General features: G+C 40.5%; 1 long non-coding RNA gene across 1 annotated transcript; it reads left to right on the top strand.

Annotated features, from left to right (window-relative positions):
• The first annotated feature begins 10244 nt into the window (after positions 1-10244).
• LOC128073617 (uncharacterized) lies at positions 10245-13310 on the top strand. The gene is made up of 3 exons (XR_008202794.1): positions 10245-10349; positions 10867-10972; positions 12191-13310. It is a non-coding gene; the product is annotated as an uncharacterized LOC128073617 (long non-coding RNA).
• The last annotated feature ends 4353 nt before the right edge of the window (positions 13311-17663 follow it).

Raw genomic sequence — 17663 nt, 5'->3', positions numbered from 1 at the left:
ATACAAACGTGAGGTAGAACTTCACAGTAAGGGTGACAGAGCACTGGAACAGGTTGTCCAGAGATGTTGTGAATTCTCCTTCTACGGAGATACTCAAGACCATCTTGTATTGTAGGGAACTTGCCCTAGCAGAGGACTTGGTGATCTCCTGAGGTCCCTTCCAACCCCAGTTCTGTGATTCTGTGATTATGTTTAGATTACTTAATTCTACCACAACGTGTTCTTCCTGTAGAGGACTCTAAATGTGTGAACCAGTATCTTTCTAGTGGTGGAGCAAAGGAGCAGCTCTCTCTCACCTTTGAGATGATGGGACCCATTCCCACAACAACTTCATAACTACCAATAAAATCTTTCTTACTACCTCTGTGTGTTGAGAATTACTGGTGCCCAGGCCCACACTCAGCCCAGACCACATCAAAGCACATCAGAAGTGAAAACACGCTGACAGTGGAGATTTCCTTGGCTATCCTCAAGGTCACAAATGTGGATGTGCATTAGCTTGGGCAAAGTGAAAAGCGAGTTTAGTATACAATAAAAAGATCCCCAAACACTGCCTGTCCTGTGATTTTATTGATGAGGTAAGTGGTAAGAATTCCTTGTATAACTGAATGCTTCAGGTACCCATTTTACAGTGAAACCAAGCAAAGCAGATTGGCTTTGTGTCTAAAAACAAGTTCAATAAATCCATTGCGGAGCTTTTGTGCACTGTGCCTGGGCAGCAGGTAGCTGTTAGTAGGGATCTTGGCTCTCCCCAAATTAGAGAGGTAGGTATGTGACAATTTGCCTGGAGCTGGATGATAGGTCATAGAAGAAAGTTACAAAGCTCTTCAGAGGATAAAAGCCATTTTCCAAATGTCTATCAACTATATATTTTTGCCTATTTGAGTAACCTTTATAATGTTGTTTTGTACAATCTCACTCCCTTAAACATAAAGCACGTGCGCACACTCCCAACACGCTTACTGCAAGTTTTTCTATTGCTATCCCCATCAGCTAAAAGCTATCAGTGCCAGCTCTGTTGCGTACAAGTATGGTCTCAGAAGACTTGACAACAAAACATTCCTAAGGTAAAGGCTTAGACATATCTAACTAATGAAGATGTGTTGAATGAAAAATAGAATAGTACTTTTAATGTAAGTGCTTCCATCAAGCTCTTTAAACATTTTCATAAATTATCTGAAGCTACCATATTTCTCTGTTGATTATGATCAATGTATCTGAAAAAAGGCTTATGTTGAGACACATGAAATCACTCACCAGCTACCATAATGAGCAAAGCAGACTCAGTGTAGGCTCCCTCCCACAGTGCCAGCCTTTCTGAACTGATCCTGCATGGGCTTCCCACAGGCTGCAGCTCTCTCCAAGCACTGCCCCAACACGGCTCCATACAGGTCTCCACCAGCAGCAGCAGCTCCCCCAGCCCTCCTGACCTACTGAGGGCTCCACCCCACAGGCTGCAGCTCTGGCCTGGGCTGCTCCTGTAGGGGCTCTCCATGGGCTGTAGCTTCTCCAGGCCTCGTCCACTGCTGCACCGTGGGCTCCTCCATGGCTACATGTGGAGATTTGCTCTGTGTGGTTCCCTGTGAAGTCCTGATCCACTGATGTGCATACTTAAACACATATAGCTAGAAGTGCTGGTAGTCCCATTAACACTGAAGAGAATAACTATGTGCTTAACACTTGCTTCTCCGAAGCTTTGCAGGTTCAGAAGCTTGTGGCATTCAAGATTGGGTTTTAAGCTATAGATTAGATTGGTGTTAATAATAAATCTTTTTTTTTCTGTGAATATTTTTAATGTTTTTTTTTCTGTGAATATTTTTGCCTGAAGGCTGGAAGATAGCTGATGTCACTCTGGTCTTCAAAAAGGGCAAGGAGGATCTGGGAAACAACAGACCAGTCAGTCTGACCTCCGTCCTCAGAAAGGTGATGGAACAGCTTGTTCTCGATGCCATCTCCAAACAATTGGAAGAGAAGATCATCAGGAACAGTCAGCATGGATTCATCAATGGAAATCATGCTTACCAACCTTGTAGCCTTCTATGATGGCATTACCAGCTGGGTAGATGGAGGAAGAGCAGTGAATGTGATCTACCTTGACTTCAGCAAGGATTTTGATATTATCTCACCCACTTGGCCTCCCTTGGTGGCCAAGAAGGCCAGTGGCATCCTGGGGTGCATTAAAAGGAGCATGCACAGCACGTCAAGCAAGGTGATCCTCCTCCTCTATTCTGCCCTGGTCAGGCCTCACCTGCAGTACTGTGTCCAGTTCTGAGATCCCTGATGCAAAAAAGACAGCAATCTCCTGGAGAGAGTCCAGCAGAAGACCACAAAGATGTTAAAGGGCCAGGAGCATTTCCCCTGTGAGGAAAGGCTGAGCGAACCTGTTCAGCCTTGAGAAAAAAAGACTGAGAGGTGATCTGATTAATGTTTAAAAATATCCTACTGAGTGGGAGTCAAAGAGACACGGCCAACCTCTTGTCAGTGGTTTGTGGGAATAGGACAAAGGAAAATGGCCATAAACTTGAGCATAGGAAGTTCTGTCAACCAATATACAAAGGAACTTCTTCACTGTAAGGGTGACAGAGCACTGGAACAGGCTGCCCAGGGAGGCTATGGACTCTCTTTCCCTGGAGATACTCAAGACCTGCCTGGACATCTACCTGTGCAGCCTGCTGTAGGGAGCCCGCTTTGCTTTAGATTCAATGATCTCTGGAGGTCCCTTCCAACCCCTACAATTCTGTGATTCTGTGATTCAGTGCCAGAAATGGGCACTCCTGTAATCTGCATTAGTTAGTACCTTTTTATTAGAGAAGACAAAAATGAAATGGGACACAGAATTAATCAGCTTTTATTCACTGGATATTCCAGATCAGCTGGTGGCACGCTTCTGGCCTGGCCTGGTCCATTGGTACTGTGAGGGTAAAAAAAGAAAGAAAAAAAAAAAGAGAAAATGAAGAGAAAATGTAAGAGTTTTCATTCAAAAGCACTGTGTTTCCTATCACTCAATCTCTGTCCATTTTATTTCAAGAATATCTGTTCCAATGGTAACTAAGTGCAGCACCCATTTTCCTACTTAGTATTCAGCAGACACTTGCCTTGACCTCACCTCTCCAAGCTTCCAAGGTTTGTTTCTCTCCCACTGTACCTGCCATAGCCCTTAGAAGAACCTCAGTCAAGCTTTTCACTGACAAACACATCCTTTTCCCTTCAGTATTGGTTAGATACAGGCATGAAGTTTGCAATCAGACTGAAAGATTATTTGAACCATACAAATATTCAGTTGTTGGATTGCTGCATGGGCCAACCAAACACATCTTAGCCCCAAAGGCTCCCAGTGCAGCAGCAGTCCCTGCTGCAGCCTCACTGCTTCAGAAATGACCAAGATCTAGACACTGGTTTCCCAATCTGTGCTGTCTATGAAATGACTTCTACAGGGCATTTGGATGTTTTCACAAATCAGATATGTTTGAATTATTTACAGAATGTGCTAGCTTCAAAGAACCTAATTAGAGTAGAGCAGCATGTTTCGAACTGAAAAAAGCAAGCTATGCTCTTGTAAGTAATTACTGCTCTATTGAACAAACTCAGGAGAGTGAAATGCATAAACAGATTTTGAGGAATCTGGGCATAGTACATATTTTCACATCCAAGGTCTTTGTTGCTGTATCTGTGAAATGCCTTAAGTATATTGTTGCTAAAATAGCAGTCCTGAATGCTCTATCGTGCAATATAGTCTACTCAGCAACAAAGAGGTGTCTTGTTTCAGTATGAATTAATACAAAATCAGTACTTATACATCTCCAACAGAATTCTAATATTTTAATAGAATTCTATATTTGAATTTTGCATCAAAATGGAACATATTTACCCTCAATGCTGCTGACATTCCTGTTATCTCAAATTATTTGTCTTCATTTCAGCAGTCACAAATTCTACCATAAACCATAAGGAGTTTCATATTCCATAATCCAGTTTATAGCAGCTTCAGTTACCATAAGAAGTGTCCTTATAAAAATGACATCCAAACATACCCTACATATTTCTGCACTATAAATTCCATATGAAATTCACTCCATTCTGAAGTCAATTCAAGAGTCTATGATCAAGACTGGAGATTCAGCCTGGTAGCTTCAAGTTAAACAATGTTATTCCTGTATTTTATGTATCATAGCTGACTATAAAAATTGTGGAATAGGAACTTAACTGAAAATTCTCCAGGGAAGTGTTTGAGACAGAATGCAGTATGTTCATGTGTAGCTATATTGCCTCTGCTCTGGTGACAGAAAAAAAAATATATATTTTTTTTTCAGTAAACTGAATGCATATCTCTCAAAAGTCTCACAGGGAATGGTTATTTATAACACCAAGCTGCCACTTTAAGATGGGTATTTTTTTTCTTTTTTTTTCCATGAGTACCACCAACAGTAAGGACTCCAGGCAGAAAATCAGATTCTGAGCGCCTGCTCTACTGGTTCTGTTCTTGTAGTGTAACCTCAAGGTAACCTCAAACTTCTGCTGAGATGATAAGGCTGAAATATGGACCAGACCTGATCATTAAAAATCTATGGTCTTAAACGTATCAGGTCTGTTGGCAAGCGAAAAATTCTCATCTGTGGGCACCTGCAAACCTATTTACTTATTATTGTTCTTTGATCCCCACAGGCTGAAAGAGAAATGAAAGATGTCATCGCTCTCCCCTTTTTATATTTGTGGTGTATCTGATCTGTACCTCAGTCCTTCGGTTATGATTTTACTGTGCACTATTTACTAAGCACAGGTTAACAGCAGCCTACCTTGTATACTCCCAATCAAAATCAAAGTACCTTCCGCATGTCGGGGGATATTCTGTTATTAAACCCCAGCATTATTAGTTTTTCTTTCCTTTTGACAACAGAAATAAAAACGTGTCAGCAAGAGAAAATCTTCAATTATCTGGATTTTTTTGAAGGGCAGATCTGAGCCTTCTGAACCTTATCCTATTTTTAACAGAGTTTTCTACAAACAGGGAAGAAGTGGTTTGACTGCTCGCCAAATCCTCCAGATCCAATTCAAACACCTCTTCCCTCTCCCAGCTTTGTCTAGACCAGGATTTGTAGGGGGGCTTGTTTGTAAATGTTTGCTAACCCTGTCCAACCTGTGTGAAAAGACAGGCACTATTAGGGCAGACTGCCTATAACAAATGCTGATCTGACCTACGTGAGGCCTCCCAGATGTCTGTCGCCATGGTCAGCCACAGCCTGGCAGCTGCTTGTAGCTGTGCTGCTCAAAGTATCGCATCAGAGGATTTTTCTTCCTCTGAATGCAGTGTTAGCTTCAGATACCCTTAAATGTTGTTCAAGTGGATATTGCAATGGGACAGACAGGGAGCACAGAAATCTACTACATATGACTCAGCTGGCAAAAATGTCTTTGTGTGATGGCTCTTCTATTAGTCTAGCAGAATCCATAGACTTCCACGAGGACTTTTCTGAGGAAGAGCTGTGGGACTGCACTTCAACCAAATATTTCAGAATGGAGTGGCCTCAAAGAACATGCAGGCACACGTGTTCAGAAAAAGTGCACATCATGCTCTGTCTTACAATGGTCATCATCCTCAGGGATTTGTTTAGGCACTCTTCATACGGAGCCAGACTCTGGGTCTCCTGAAGGTCATAGTCAGAGCCTGCAGGCACCCAGCATCTTGAGCTGAAGGTCAGTTTCCATGTTTTACTGTTAGTTTTTGGTCTGTCTCTTGAAAACATGGCCTAGTTATTAAATTCTTATCACAGGCACTTGTTCTTAAACACTAGAGGATGTTTATAGTCTCCATCCACTTGCACTGCCCTTAGGATCCCAGTGTATAGAAAAAGGCTTTGTGAGGACTGTGCATAAGGTTCTTCTTCCATATGAAGAATCTCAGTGATGTGAGTGGGGAGATGTTTATCATTGCCTCACAGAATGCCTCCTGCCAAAGAGAAAATTGTTTGCTTACTTCCAAAGGCAGAGGAACAAACAAAGGGAGTGGGAAATGCTGGTCCTGAGATAGATGTAGTTCTTTGCCATTGTGAAAGCCACGCTCTATTTTTAGGGTCTGAACAGTTATATAGAGGGACATTCTCTTGACCAGCATTTTTAAAATACAACTTTCATTACATGTTAGAGCTTATGCAATCAATATTCATAAAAAAAACTGCCTGCATTCTTCCTCTTCAACCTAACCTGCTGCTGAAGCAGAAATTAGGCTTTGTTCTTGCTACTGTTTCTAACTTGATGTAATGTTTGTAAACTATATTTGCTGGATTTTTTGAGGTTCAGAAGAGTAATTTTGTGAACTACAGGGAGGGGAGGAAAATCTTTCTCTGTCAGGGGTAATTGTCCCTCCAACATGAAATTTTGGCTCATCTCCTGCTTTGAACAGGTGGACAGATTCTTTAAAGCCCAGCAGAGATTAAAAAAAAAGAAAAGTGTACATGATTCTTACTTTTTACCTTGAATTCATTACAAGCTTTGAAAAATGTTGGAATGTAGGGCTGGAGTTGCTAAAACACATGGATGCGACTTGATATATTACACTTTTCTGCTTTGCAAATATACCTGAAAGGTTACCACCCAGTGACATATGCAGACTCATTTTATGAAAAAAATTTGAGGCTCATCCATACAGATTTTTCGCCAAATTATGACACGATGTTTGAGCAGGTGCACCTTCCCTGGTGTGTGGATATAGTTTGCTGCAGCCCAGAGATACTGACATTAAAAAGCAGGTGGAATATGCTTATCCTGTTTTAATTGAACTACAATATTCCCTCATTAGAAAACAAAGCAGCCATGGCATCAGAAATCATCATAATTTTCTGATGCCTGGAAAGGCAAGAAAGCCACCTCTTTCTGTCTTGTCTTCTAATCAGATATTTGGAACAAAAAGCTTAAATTACACTTCCTTCTCTCCCAGACCTAGTGATTTTTAACACATTTTTTTCATAGTCTGTGAAGGTCTAGCTCTTTTCTGAAAGAAAAGAGTAGCCATTGTTCCTTGGTAACTATTCATGAATATCTGCAGTGTGTGTTGCTAGACTCAAATTAGCTTGACACAAGGTGCTGAGCAAATTCTTGAAATACCACATACTCGTTCTCTGAAATACGAATCCACTAGTGGCATTTAATTTTTGTGTTTGTTTTTTTTTTATTATTTTTATTTTTTTAGATGTATCAGGGTTTTTTTTGTTGGTGCTGGTAGGGGTTTTTGTTTTCTGTTTTTGTTTTTGCATGGATGATATCTGAAAGAAACTGTTTCAGTGGAAGAATGAGACTCAGGAGAGATGTCCTCCTCCTCCTCCTGTCCTCCACTCATGTCTCATATAACTTTTGAGTGAGTCAGTTTCCCAGTGCAATAGCAAATTACTGGTACTTCAGAATAATTCATTAATAGCATTATTTCCTGTCTTCGCTTCTATTGTTCCATTGGGTACAGATTCTGCCTACACAATAATTGGCGGGAGAAACCCTGTTGAAACTCTCTTTATGTGTTTCTAAGTATCCAATTAGTAAAACCTCATTTGCCTACACTATTCTGCCACACGTGGATATGGCACACATTCTGGCAATGAAACACCTTAGAAAGACAGTGATTCTCCAGCTGTCACACATCATTTGTCTGCCTCTGTTCAACTCAACCACTCTTCCCATGGCAAGTAGGTAGACAACCCCTCCTGTTTATAATGAATACAGGCTACGTGCACAGAGTGGCTATATTTGTAGTTTCCATCCTACGACAAATATAATGAACAACCATTTCTCCATACAGCCACGACTTCCTGCAGTGCTGTGTGCTTTCCACTCCACATGAGGATGGAGAAAACTCTGTTTCTTGGAGTCCTTCAACACCTTTCAGGTTTGGCCTCTTGGCAATTAATGGATAGCTTGAAAGCTTGCTAGAAAATGCAATTCTTTAGCACTGCAGCACTACTCCATTTAGTACTTTGCAAGTGAGTTGTAAAAATTTGCCCTGGAGACAGGGAAATGCAAATATAAATTAAATGGAGAACTAATAACATAACATTATGGAACAATGCAAACCATTTTGGACACCCCACAGAGAAGAAATCCATGCATTCCTTTCTGAATCATCTTTATGGAAATTTCTGTAAACGTGCCATTATTAAAAGAGAGTAGCAATTATTTCCTTCTTTGGTTCATCAGTTGCAGGGAGGGGAGAATCAACAGGGGAATTAATTTTGTTTTCTTCCCTCTTCTCTTTTTTTTTTGTGTGTGTGTGTGTGTGTGTGTGTGTGTGTGTGTGTGGGCTTGTTGGAGAGCTATCAGACAACAGGAACTGACAGCATGGAAGCCTCTGCTGGTAGAACAAAGCAAGAAAGATAGGAGAAGTGGTCAACATCGTTACAGATGGGGCTCCGTAGGTGGAAGTAGTTAGGAGAGCAGCAGAAGCAGGCAAGATTGCAGCTAACAAGGCTGCTCAGGAAGCCAGAGCTATTAAGATATGTTGACATAACATTTGCAAGCTTCACAGGGGCCATCATTATAAATTAGATTTAGTATTGATCAGACAGTTCAGTACTGGGGCTGGAAGAAAACTGGACACTGAGTTCTTTATAAAATCAGCACTTAAGATTCTGCCTTCTGATTAACCCAGAAGAACAGAAAACGTTGTCTCCTAACTGACCTCAAACAGCGTGACTGCTGTCCCCTTTCTGGGAGCAGTTAGAAAGCTGCAGTCATTTGGAGTTGGTATAATCTTTCAAAATTGCCATTATAGTCATAACAAAGACATGAAAAACGTGCCTGTAAGATTCAAGTTAAATCCAACACATGGCTGTGAATGCTAGGAAACTCCTTGCTAATGAGGCCTACTGGAGATTTTGCAGTGTATAATTCAGGATGAAAACTGGCTGGCCGTATATTACAAGGTGTACCAGGGAAGGGATCTGGTGATTTAACACACAGGGAGAAAGCAGCTTGTGAGGCTCGTTAGATCAATGGGGATTCCAGTTCTATACCTCAAATTATATACCCTATTTTCTAACATTCACCCTTTGCTGTGCAAAGCCCATACCTTCCTATTTTTTCTCCTTTTTTTTTTTTTTTTCCTCTTCTTTTGCTGCAGCTGTGTTTTTTCGGGTCTTTCTAGAAAGCACCACCAGAGCAGAAAATACCTGGGGTTTATAAGATAGCCACAGGTAATTCACTGCTGCTGAAATTGTCTAAAATGCAGGTTTTGCCACACCCTCTATTGCTTGGCAGTGTGTATATCCCCAAGGAAATTGCTTCTGACAGCTCAACAAGTTGCTCCACACCAGCCTGCCACCTGTGTGCCATATCATGGACTGGGGTTCTCTCACCATGCCAAACCCCAAAGGAAATACAGCATGGGGAGATGATGTTTCTCCACCTCGTTCTGCTTCCATCACTGAGTGGCCATATATCTTTCCTGTGATGCTAGAGAGTAGTTGAGACATTTCTTTCGGCCTGACTGACTTGAGTTCAAGCCTCAAATCTTGAAGGTATGCACTCCCTTAGCCTGCTCATTCACTCTGCAAGAACTTAGTACCATTGAGCCCCCAAAAAAGAAACTGGCCCTAGAGCCAGGCTGTGCCCACCACCACCTGCACATCTCCCAGAACTTCCCCTCTCCCACAGCAGGGAAAGCTCAAACCTTTAACAGAGCCATTTTGACACACTTGGTGACTCCGAGCATAACAGAAAACAGACACTGACATCCATGGCCCTTCAGGAAACATGGAGCCTGGCCTTAACTCGCTCCTTTCCATGCACCTTTCTGCTTGACTGCTTCCACACAAACATCCTGTGTCTTAAATGCATCACCTCCATTGGCAGCCAAGAGTCGAGTTTACTCTTAGTCAACTCTGAACTACCACATCCCTGGAAGCAGCTGCTGATACAATAAAGAGACCCGACACCATACCAGCACTTAGCAATTAACAGCTAATGAAATACAGCCTCCCTTGTCCTCCTCTTTCAGGAGATAATCTTCACAGACAGCAGCACCCCACCAGGCTTAGCCCAGGGTGCTGAGCTGCACCAGGACTGCAGCCATTTCTCTGCGCCTCCAAACCCTGCCTGCAACAGAAAGTGCCCTCCCAGAGTCACAGCCACCTCAGCTCTCTGGCAGGACAGGTAATGCCGTTTAGAAGGCAAGAGGAGGAAATCAGAGCTGCTCAAGCACCTGGTTGCAAGAGGGCTGGCAGGAACCGGCTCTGAAGATGAACTAACCATTCAAGCCTTTCTGTCTCGTCTCTTTCCTTGCGGTGCTCCGGGAAGGAACAGAGGCTGTCTGTAAATTGCAGTTTAAAACCATAATATCCCTGCATTGAACTGTCGTCAGATGGTTGCAGGTAAAATAACGAGACAAAAATGAAGGCTGAGGAAGGATTTTTATTGCTTTTAAAAGGTCTCTCTTGCAAGATGCTTGCCTTTTATTTCAAAGGCAGTGTCAGAGAGTATTAAGAAGGCACGGGTAGATACAGCCCCTGCATCTGAAGTGGGGAAAAACAATACTTTAATCACCACTCCTATTTATAAAGCAATGTTTCTTACAGTTTGTTTCGGGGTGTTTTATTCAGTATATCCTTCGTAACTGTTTCGCTTCTGACTTTCTCGGAGATTATGGTAAATGTCAAAATGTCTCTTTGGGCTCATAAAATGATGCCATAACATAGCATCATTTTAACTTAGAATGGGTAAAACAACCTATAAAATAAAATGGGAGATTTTGACATTAATTGAAAAAGTTACTTGCTTTTCTAGTTTCAGCAGCTTCATGTCAGCATTAGAAGAATAAATCAGGTTACAGTTTATTGCAACATGTGATGACCTTTAAGTAATTTTATTGCCCATTCTGTTCCATTGCAGTTTTCTAATCTGTATTTTGTCTGAAGGAAATGGGAAGCAGAATTTATCCTTCCTCCCCTGTTAATTTTAATCCTTTTGCATGGAGCTGGATTCATGCTGCAGGCAGGTGAGTCAGTTTATTTTAGTTATTTGAGTCTTGTAATGTCTTCCAGTCAACTTAAAAAAAAAAAAAAAAAAAAAAAAACAAAACCTACTAATTTTTGAGAATTTTAGAGCTGTTTTATTGCCAACTAAGTGTGAATTAAAACTAAATGTGGCTGCTATAGCATTCAGACCTGTTCCTCTAACTTTGAACACTGGTAAATGGCTCTCTTAGAATCTGTGCAGTTTTCTAGCAGACTTTCTTGTACTACCTGCCATTTATACAATGGATGTGCCTTCAAGGTAAATCTATACTGGCAGTTTTGACACATGTTTACAAAAAGCCCAACCCTGCACAAACACACACAGAAACACACACTAGGAGGGTGTTTTAATAAGGCTACAAAATTGTTTTAGAAAGTCTGTGCAGAATGACACCCTGCAAGTTTTCCTAAGTGGGTTTCTCAAACTATTTTTTTCTTTTAAGGGAGAGAAAAATACATTAACCAAATGCTTCTAGCTGAAATTAAAATGTCCATGATACATTGCTTGAGGATAATAAATTTACACCTTCTGTTATTTCTATGATGCAGTTATAACTGTCTTAAAATATAACAGAAGATACATTATTCAAATTAAAGAGGTCTGAATTGAACATTTTGGATAGTTTAATAAAAAGGAAAAGAAAACAATGATGAAGAATAGAGAAGCAAAGAAGCCAGCAGCCAAAAAGCAGCAAGGGACTGGTGCTGTTGCCTTCTCAATATGGGCTGGGAACAGCTCCTAAGCCAGTGAAAATCTCAGCTGACTGCTTCGATCAGTTGTCTTCCCGGCATATATTTCATCACTTCTCTTCATGTGTTAGGTCTATTGTTATGAGCATTGTAATTTCCATTGTCATATGTCTAAGAGAAATATTTCTAAAGCTTAGTAGGTGAAAACATAACAGTTTAGATTCTTCCGTCTTCTGTAATCTGATGAAGCATTTCATTCCTTTTATTATAATGATAAAAACTATAGTTCTGTTATTGCGTCCAGAGAATTCTGTTGGAAATTTTAAGTTTTCTCAGACAAAGTTGTGTTTGACTATTTCTCTGATGAGGTTAAAGGTCAATTTGCATATAGTTTCCATGCTTCATTAAAATTCAGCTTCTGTGCTGTGTAATGTGGGTAATATTAATTTTCTAAACATTGATGTACAGCAGCTGCGAACTAATTTCCATAATGGTTGTTCTATTCTAAGGGCATTAAACCTGAAACAAGGTGGATCCAAATGGAAAAAAATGTAGATGATTACTGGCCATCTGCCAAAAAGACGCTTGGGGACGTGAAAATTCTGGAATCACTGAAGGTTCATTTTGATCAAATATTCATATTCTGAGCCATGTGTCAACAATTTTACTGTTTAAAGACAAGACGGTTGTGAAGGGGAATACTGACACCATCCTTCACAGGGGAGTTTACTTTCAGACTTCTTACATGAAGGAGAATATGTTGTTAAAGAATGGAGCAAACATTAAGATGTGTTCAAATGAAGGTGCAAAAGCACTGGAAACAGGAGTTGCTTCCCTTAGGGAAAGGGGGCGGGTGGGAAACAGAGAGGTCATAGTAACACACTCAGCTTTTAAGTTAAGATTAACCATATGTATAAACATTTGGGAAATGCTTCACGTATTTTTATTTCCACAGATTCATTGTACTGATACCATTAGACAGAACTATCCTTTTTAACTGAAAAAGCTGCAGTCCTCCAGGCTCACATGTAGAGGTGGAGTCCTAGATTTGGAGGCCTGAATATATAGACTAGCCAACACCTTCTCATTGCATTCATTCTGTGATACTTTACTTCTCTGCTACTGAAAGGCAACTCTTTCTTGGAAAAATTGCCTTCTCCATCACGTTTGGTCCACTTATTGCAGAATAGCTTAATAAGATCTTTCTGTGATCAGCAAGGAGATTTTTCCAGCAGAATATTTTTCTATTCCTGAGCATTTCACAAACCGCCTCTGATTTTCTCAGGCAGATTTGATAAGCTATGTTATGCAAATATACATCAACTCATGGGCTGTGCACAAAGTCCTTGTGTGATTTGTCTTCATTACTGCTCCAGTTTGGTTGCACATCTTGGTCACAGGAACCACACATGACAAACTGTTTCTTCCTAGTAAGCTGAGCCTAAATGAGATAAACCAGGGAAGTTCTGTAAACCAATTGAATGGTTTTGAGGGCTGTTCCACCAATGGAAGATTGATTTGTGCTCCACCTATTCTATCCTTGCTTCCTTATCACTTGCATTTCCTCAACAAATATGCCGTGAATATAAAAATGTGAAACAATTAAAATTAGCCGTAAGTGAAAGAATTCCTACTGCAGGGAGATACATTTGTACTTAGCAAATTGGTGTCCAAATGCTTTTTACTTTGTTAGGGGCAGTGAGAGGGGAATGAAGACAAGGTCAGACATTTGAGGCCATCCCTGTGAGGGAGTAATGGCATTCTCGGGACTTACTCACTTGGATTTGGCAGAGAGACAGCCTACCATCCACATCAGACCATGGGTAGAAATGAAGTTTTGTGCCTACTCTTGTCTGTGCAGACAGGTGCAGAATTGCAGGGGTTTACACGTCAGAAATGTCAAAGACAGCTTGGCTGTGGTCTGTTTTTTTAACTTTTTTAACTTTTTCCCTGCTGTCTAGGTTCAACCTTGCTTCCCTCCCCTAATCCCCATCCAGGAATGATTAGATCAGCCATTGATAGGTTAAGAGGAGTTTTTCCATTTCACCACTGCCCATGTTTTTCCCAGCCTAGACAGTGCTGTGTGTCCACATTCCACATTCACTCCCGTTGATGGTGTGTCAAGCAGTGACAATCTGGCGCTTGGTTTCTGATGCAACTCATACCAAAGAAATCTGCATATGACACATACACTAAAAAAGTATTTTTGGTTCTTTGTGCTCTGGTTTTACAACATAAAAATGGCTAAGCCATCTCCAGTGGTGCATCTAGACCAGCTCCATATGGTCAAACGCAAGAATAAAAGCAAGCTAAGAACTGAGTGTTATTTCATTTTCCGGTAGTCCCAGAGACTTAGCTTACTGGTTTTCTAAGACAAAGACTAATTTTGCACCTTTGCATTTAATAGTCTTTGATTAATGTTCCTTTTGCTTACATATCTAACTGCCTATTCAACTGATTTATACCTGGACACCAATGAAATGAAGTGGGAGATGCAGGCTGTCTTTACCAGTGAGAATCCTCACTCTTTTATCTTTTTACGTTTAATGATATTAGACACAAGACTAACACTTTTTTTAAAATTGCTTCAGAACAGGTTATTTCTGAAATGAGAAGAAATATAACAAATTCCACTCAAAATGTGATAATTTTAGGAAAGGTAGCTGTTGCTGTAAATAATGCTGGGAATGAGAGGGAAAAAATAAAAATAAAAATAAAAATAAAAATAAAAATAAAAATAAAAATAAAAATAAAAAGAAGACTTTTGAGCTCTAGCACTATAACAAGAGATTGTGTAGAAAATTAATAACAGCATTTTAGCTAGCTAAACTGACCAGAGTGGCTATCTGATTTTAACCCTGCGAAGAGCAAAACATAAGTAATTAAAGCTTTTGGATATGATGACTGCAAGGGGCAGGCAGAGCTTGGCAACCCTGCTCCCACCCTGCAAGGCCACATCCCCATCTCTCTGCCCAGGCACAAAAGACTTGGGGAACACTCTGTACCGGCCACATGCCTGCCCACCCAGCACTGAGATGCCTTCACCCCCTGGGGTACCAGCAGGCACAGAGATGGGACCCTCTCTTGCCAAGAGGCCACTGTTTGTCAGCTCCCTCCCTATTAGAAGCAGCTGGCAGGGCTGCCTGCATCTCCCCTTTTGCCAAAACCACCAGATCACTACTTAACCCACTGGGGCTTGCTGGTTTATAGCAGGTTCCCCTTTAGTGATGGCAGGTCCCAAAATAATAAGCACCTTTTTAGGTGGGAATTTTCAAGTTTTCAGTGTCCATTACAGGAAAATAAAGACAAGCCATGCGGACATTATTTCCCCAGAGAATTAACAAACTGGGAATGCCAGCATCTGGTGTGAAAGCTGTGCTCATGATCTATTCAGAATAAAGGCATTATGAAAGGAGAGGGAGAACATGGTTTTGTGTTTGCCATTAGAAGTGTTGTTATGGTGCTCTGTGTTCTGTTACACATTTTATTAGGATAATAATTTCAGTAAACTACATCTGGCTTTCCTGAAGGCTGTCCCCTCAGGTTAAGCAGTCTGTCTAAAAATATCTCCGTTTTTTCTTAAATGTTCCTCCTTTTTATCTTCCTTTTGATGGCTTTTCATTTGAATTATTTCTATCTTTTTTTTTTTTTTTTTTTTTTTAAGATTACATTAACACTTTTTTTTTTTCCATAATTCTATAATCTTTTCAACTCCAGGCTCCTTTGTACTTTGTGCTTTTGTACCCTTTTCTTCTCAAGTCCTTTTCATGTTTCCTCCCTTTTGTTTTTCCCTGGGAGCCTTTATTGTCATTTTATCCTTTATTTTTAGTCTTGAGCTGTACGGTAGGAACTAATGCTAAGAAAATTGAAAAGGAAAAAGCTGCATAAGCCAATGTAGTAAAGAACAGTCATATACTGAACCATAGGAGAACTTACAAATGAAGGCACAGTGGTGAAGCCCATATACTTTTGGTCTCTGTGGTGCAATACCCATGAAAAATAAAACAGTGACATTTCCCTTAAAAACAAAAAAGTCAAGCCAATAAACAAGTGAAAAAAAAACCACACCTGTGTGCATCTACGACTGCTCTAAAAATGGCCTGGAAATGGACCTCTTTGCAATTGGAATCTGAGCTAAATCCCCCACACATTGAGATAAATCTATTTTTAAGGCACAGATGTGAGAGAATTTGCCTGGAGACTACTACCAAGTGAGTAGAATCTGACAGTGATGGATTTTGGCTTGTGTTGGAAGCCGACTTACTGTTTTATGAGTTAACAACTTATTGTTTAAATGCTTTAATGCTGATTTATGCCAATATTGCTTGCTTTGTATACAGAGGTATAAAACCAGCTATCTTTTATATAAATAACATTCCTGATAAATTCTCTTTTCAACTGAGGAAACAAACATGGCCAATTAATATTGGGAATCTGACAGATTGTTGCCACTGTTACGCTGAACTATCTTTGCGTGTATCAAATCCCTTCCTTGTTTTATTTTTCTGTGCTGCAACTACAACTGAACAAAAATACAACTTAAAAAGCAGCGGCCCTGAGCAGCAGCAGACCCTTTTTTCTCTTTTTAACTCATGTGTAATTTATTTTGTGCCCCTCCTTATGTATTGCTCTGCTGACAGTGTCCCCTCACAACAAGAGTCCCTGCTCAACCAGCCCAGAGCCAGAGGTAGGTCCCAGAGGACCAAGAGCAAGGTGTGCTGCATCACTGATCCCCTGGGCCACCACCCATGGGCTCCCCAGGGAACAGCAATAACCATGGAGAGAAGCAGGAGGACAGCTTTTTGATCCTGCTAGTCTCCTGAGGGAACCACTCCAATAGCTCAAAGAGGCCAGAATGCAGAAAAGAGTTCTTGATCTTCATCTCTTATGTGCTCTGTTCACACACTGTCTGTTTTCACATTGCTCCAGCTGGTTTATCCTCTGATAACTGTCTTTAAATTTTATTTACCTCTGTGTTGCATACATTATCATTTTATTCATCTAAGAAGCTATCTCTGAATTTCCATTCTTTCTGTAGCTGCTCCTCCATCCCAGCTGTTCTGCTTTTTTATCCCCAGAGTCTATCTCTGCTGAAGGCCTTTGTACTAGAGCTTATTTTTAAGAGTTTGATAGTATTATGTATTGTTACAATATGTAAGAAAATTGTCTCACTGTTTCAATACGTATTCAATGTGCAAAACTACTAGCTGAAACTATGAACTGGAAGGAAAGAATAGCATTGGTTTGTGGAGCTATGTCAAGTCAAGAGTTTTCTCATCACTGTTTTAACCAGAATGATCATGCAGGTATAACCATATATTCAAAACAATAGCCAAGGGAACTGGACTGGAATTCAGCTTCCATGGTCCAGAAAAAGTCACTCATCAACCCCAGTATCTGCATCTGAACTCAGCAGGGCAATGTCAAGGTAGAACCAACAATCTGAACTGGAGATCAGGCTCATGCTTATTATAACTACTCTATCACTCATCCCTTCCCACACCAGGCCGATGTGGGGGGGCAGGAGATGCAAAATACCTCTTTAATGTCTGAATATCTGCTGCTGTGGATGTGTGGAGCTGACGTGATGTTAGCCAGCTGCATGGCAATTGTTCTAAAAACACACAAAAATTGTAAATAACCATTTAAGTTAAATTCTTCAGTCAGGAGCCTTGGCAGAATGATGCTGCCATAAATTTTTATAGAGACATAACCAGGGATGATGAGTTTTTGGGTTGTGATGTTTATTAAAATGTTTATTGGAATCTTGTGGTATTGTAATAAATGATGTCATAAAACAAATTGGGCTATTTCTAATCAGCAAAACAGCACAAAACTTGGATATCTGAGACAGATGCATTTCTTTTTTTTCCCCTCGCTTACCATTCCTGGGTAAATTACAAATATCATTTTGAAATCTTTTCTATCATGCATAAGTTAGCATGCACAGAGAGCTGTGCTAGCAAGAAGGTCCTTTCTCCC

Source organism: Tympanuchus pallidicinctus, unplaced genomic scaffold (assembly GCF_026119805.1).
Source record: "Tympanuchus pallidicinctus isolate F22 unplaced genomic scaffold, pur_lepc_1.0 scaffold8, whole genome shotgun sequence".
Taxonomy (NCBI): Eukaryota; Metazoa; Chordata; class Aves; order Galliformes; family Phasianidae; genus Tympanuchus; species Tympanuchus pallidicinctus.
This window is presented reverse-complemented; position numbering and strand designations above follow the sequence as displayed.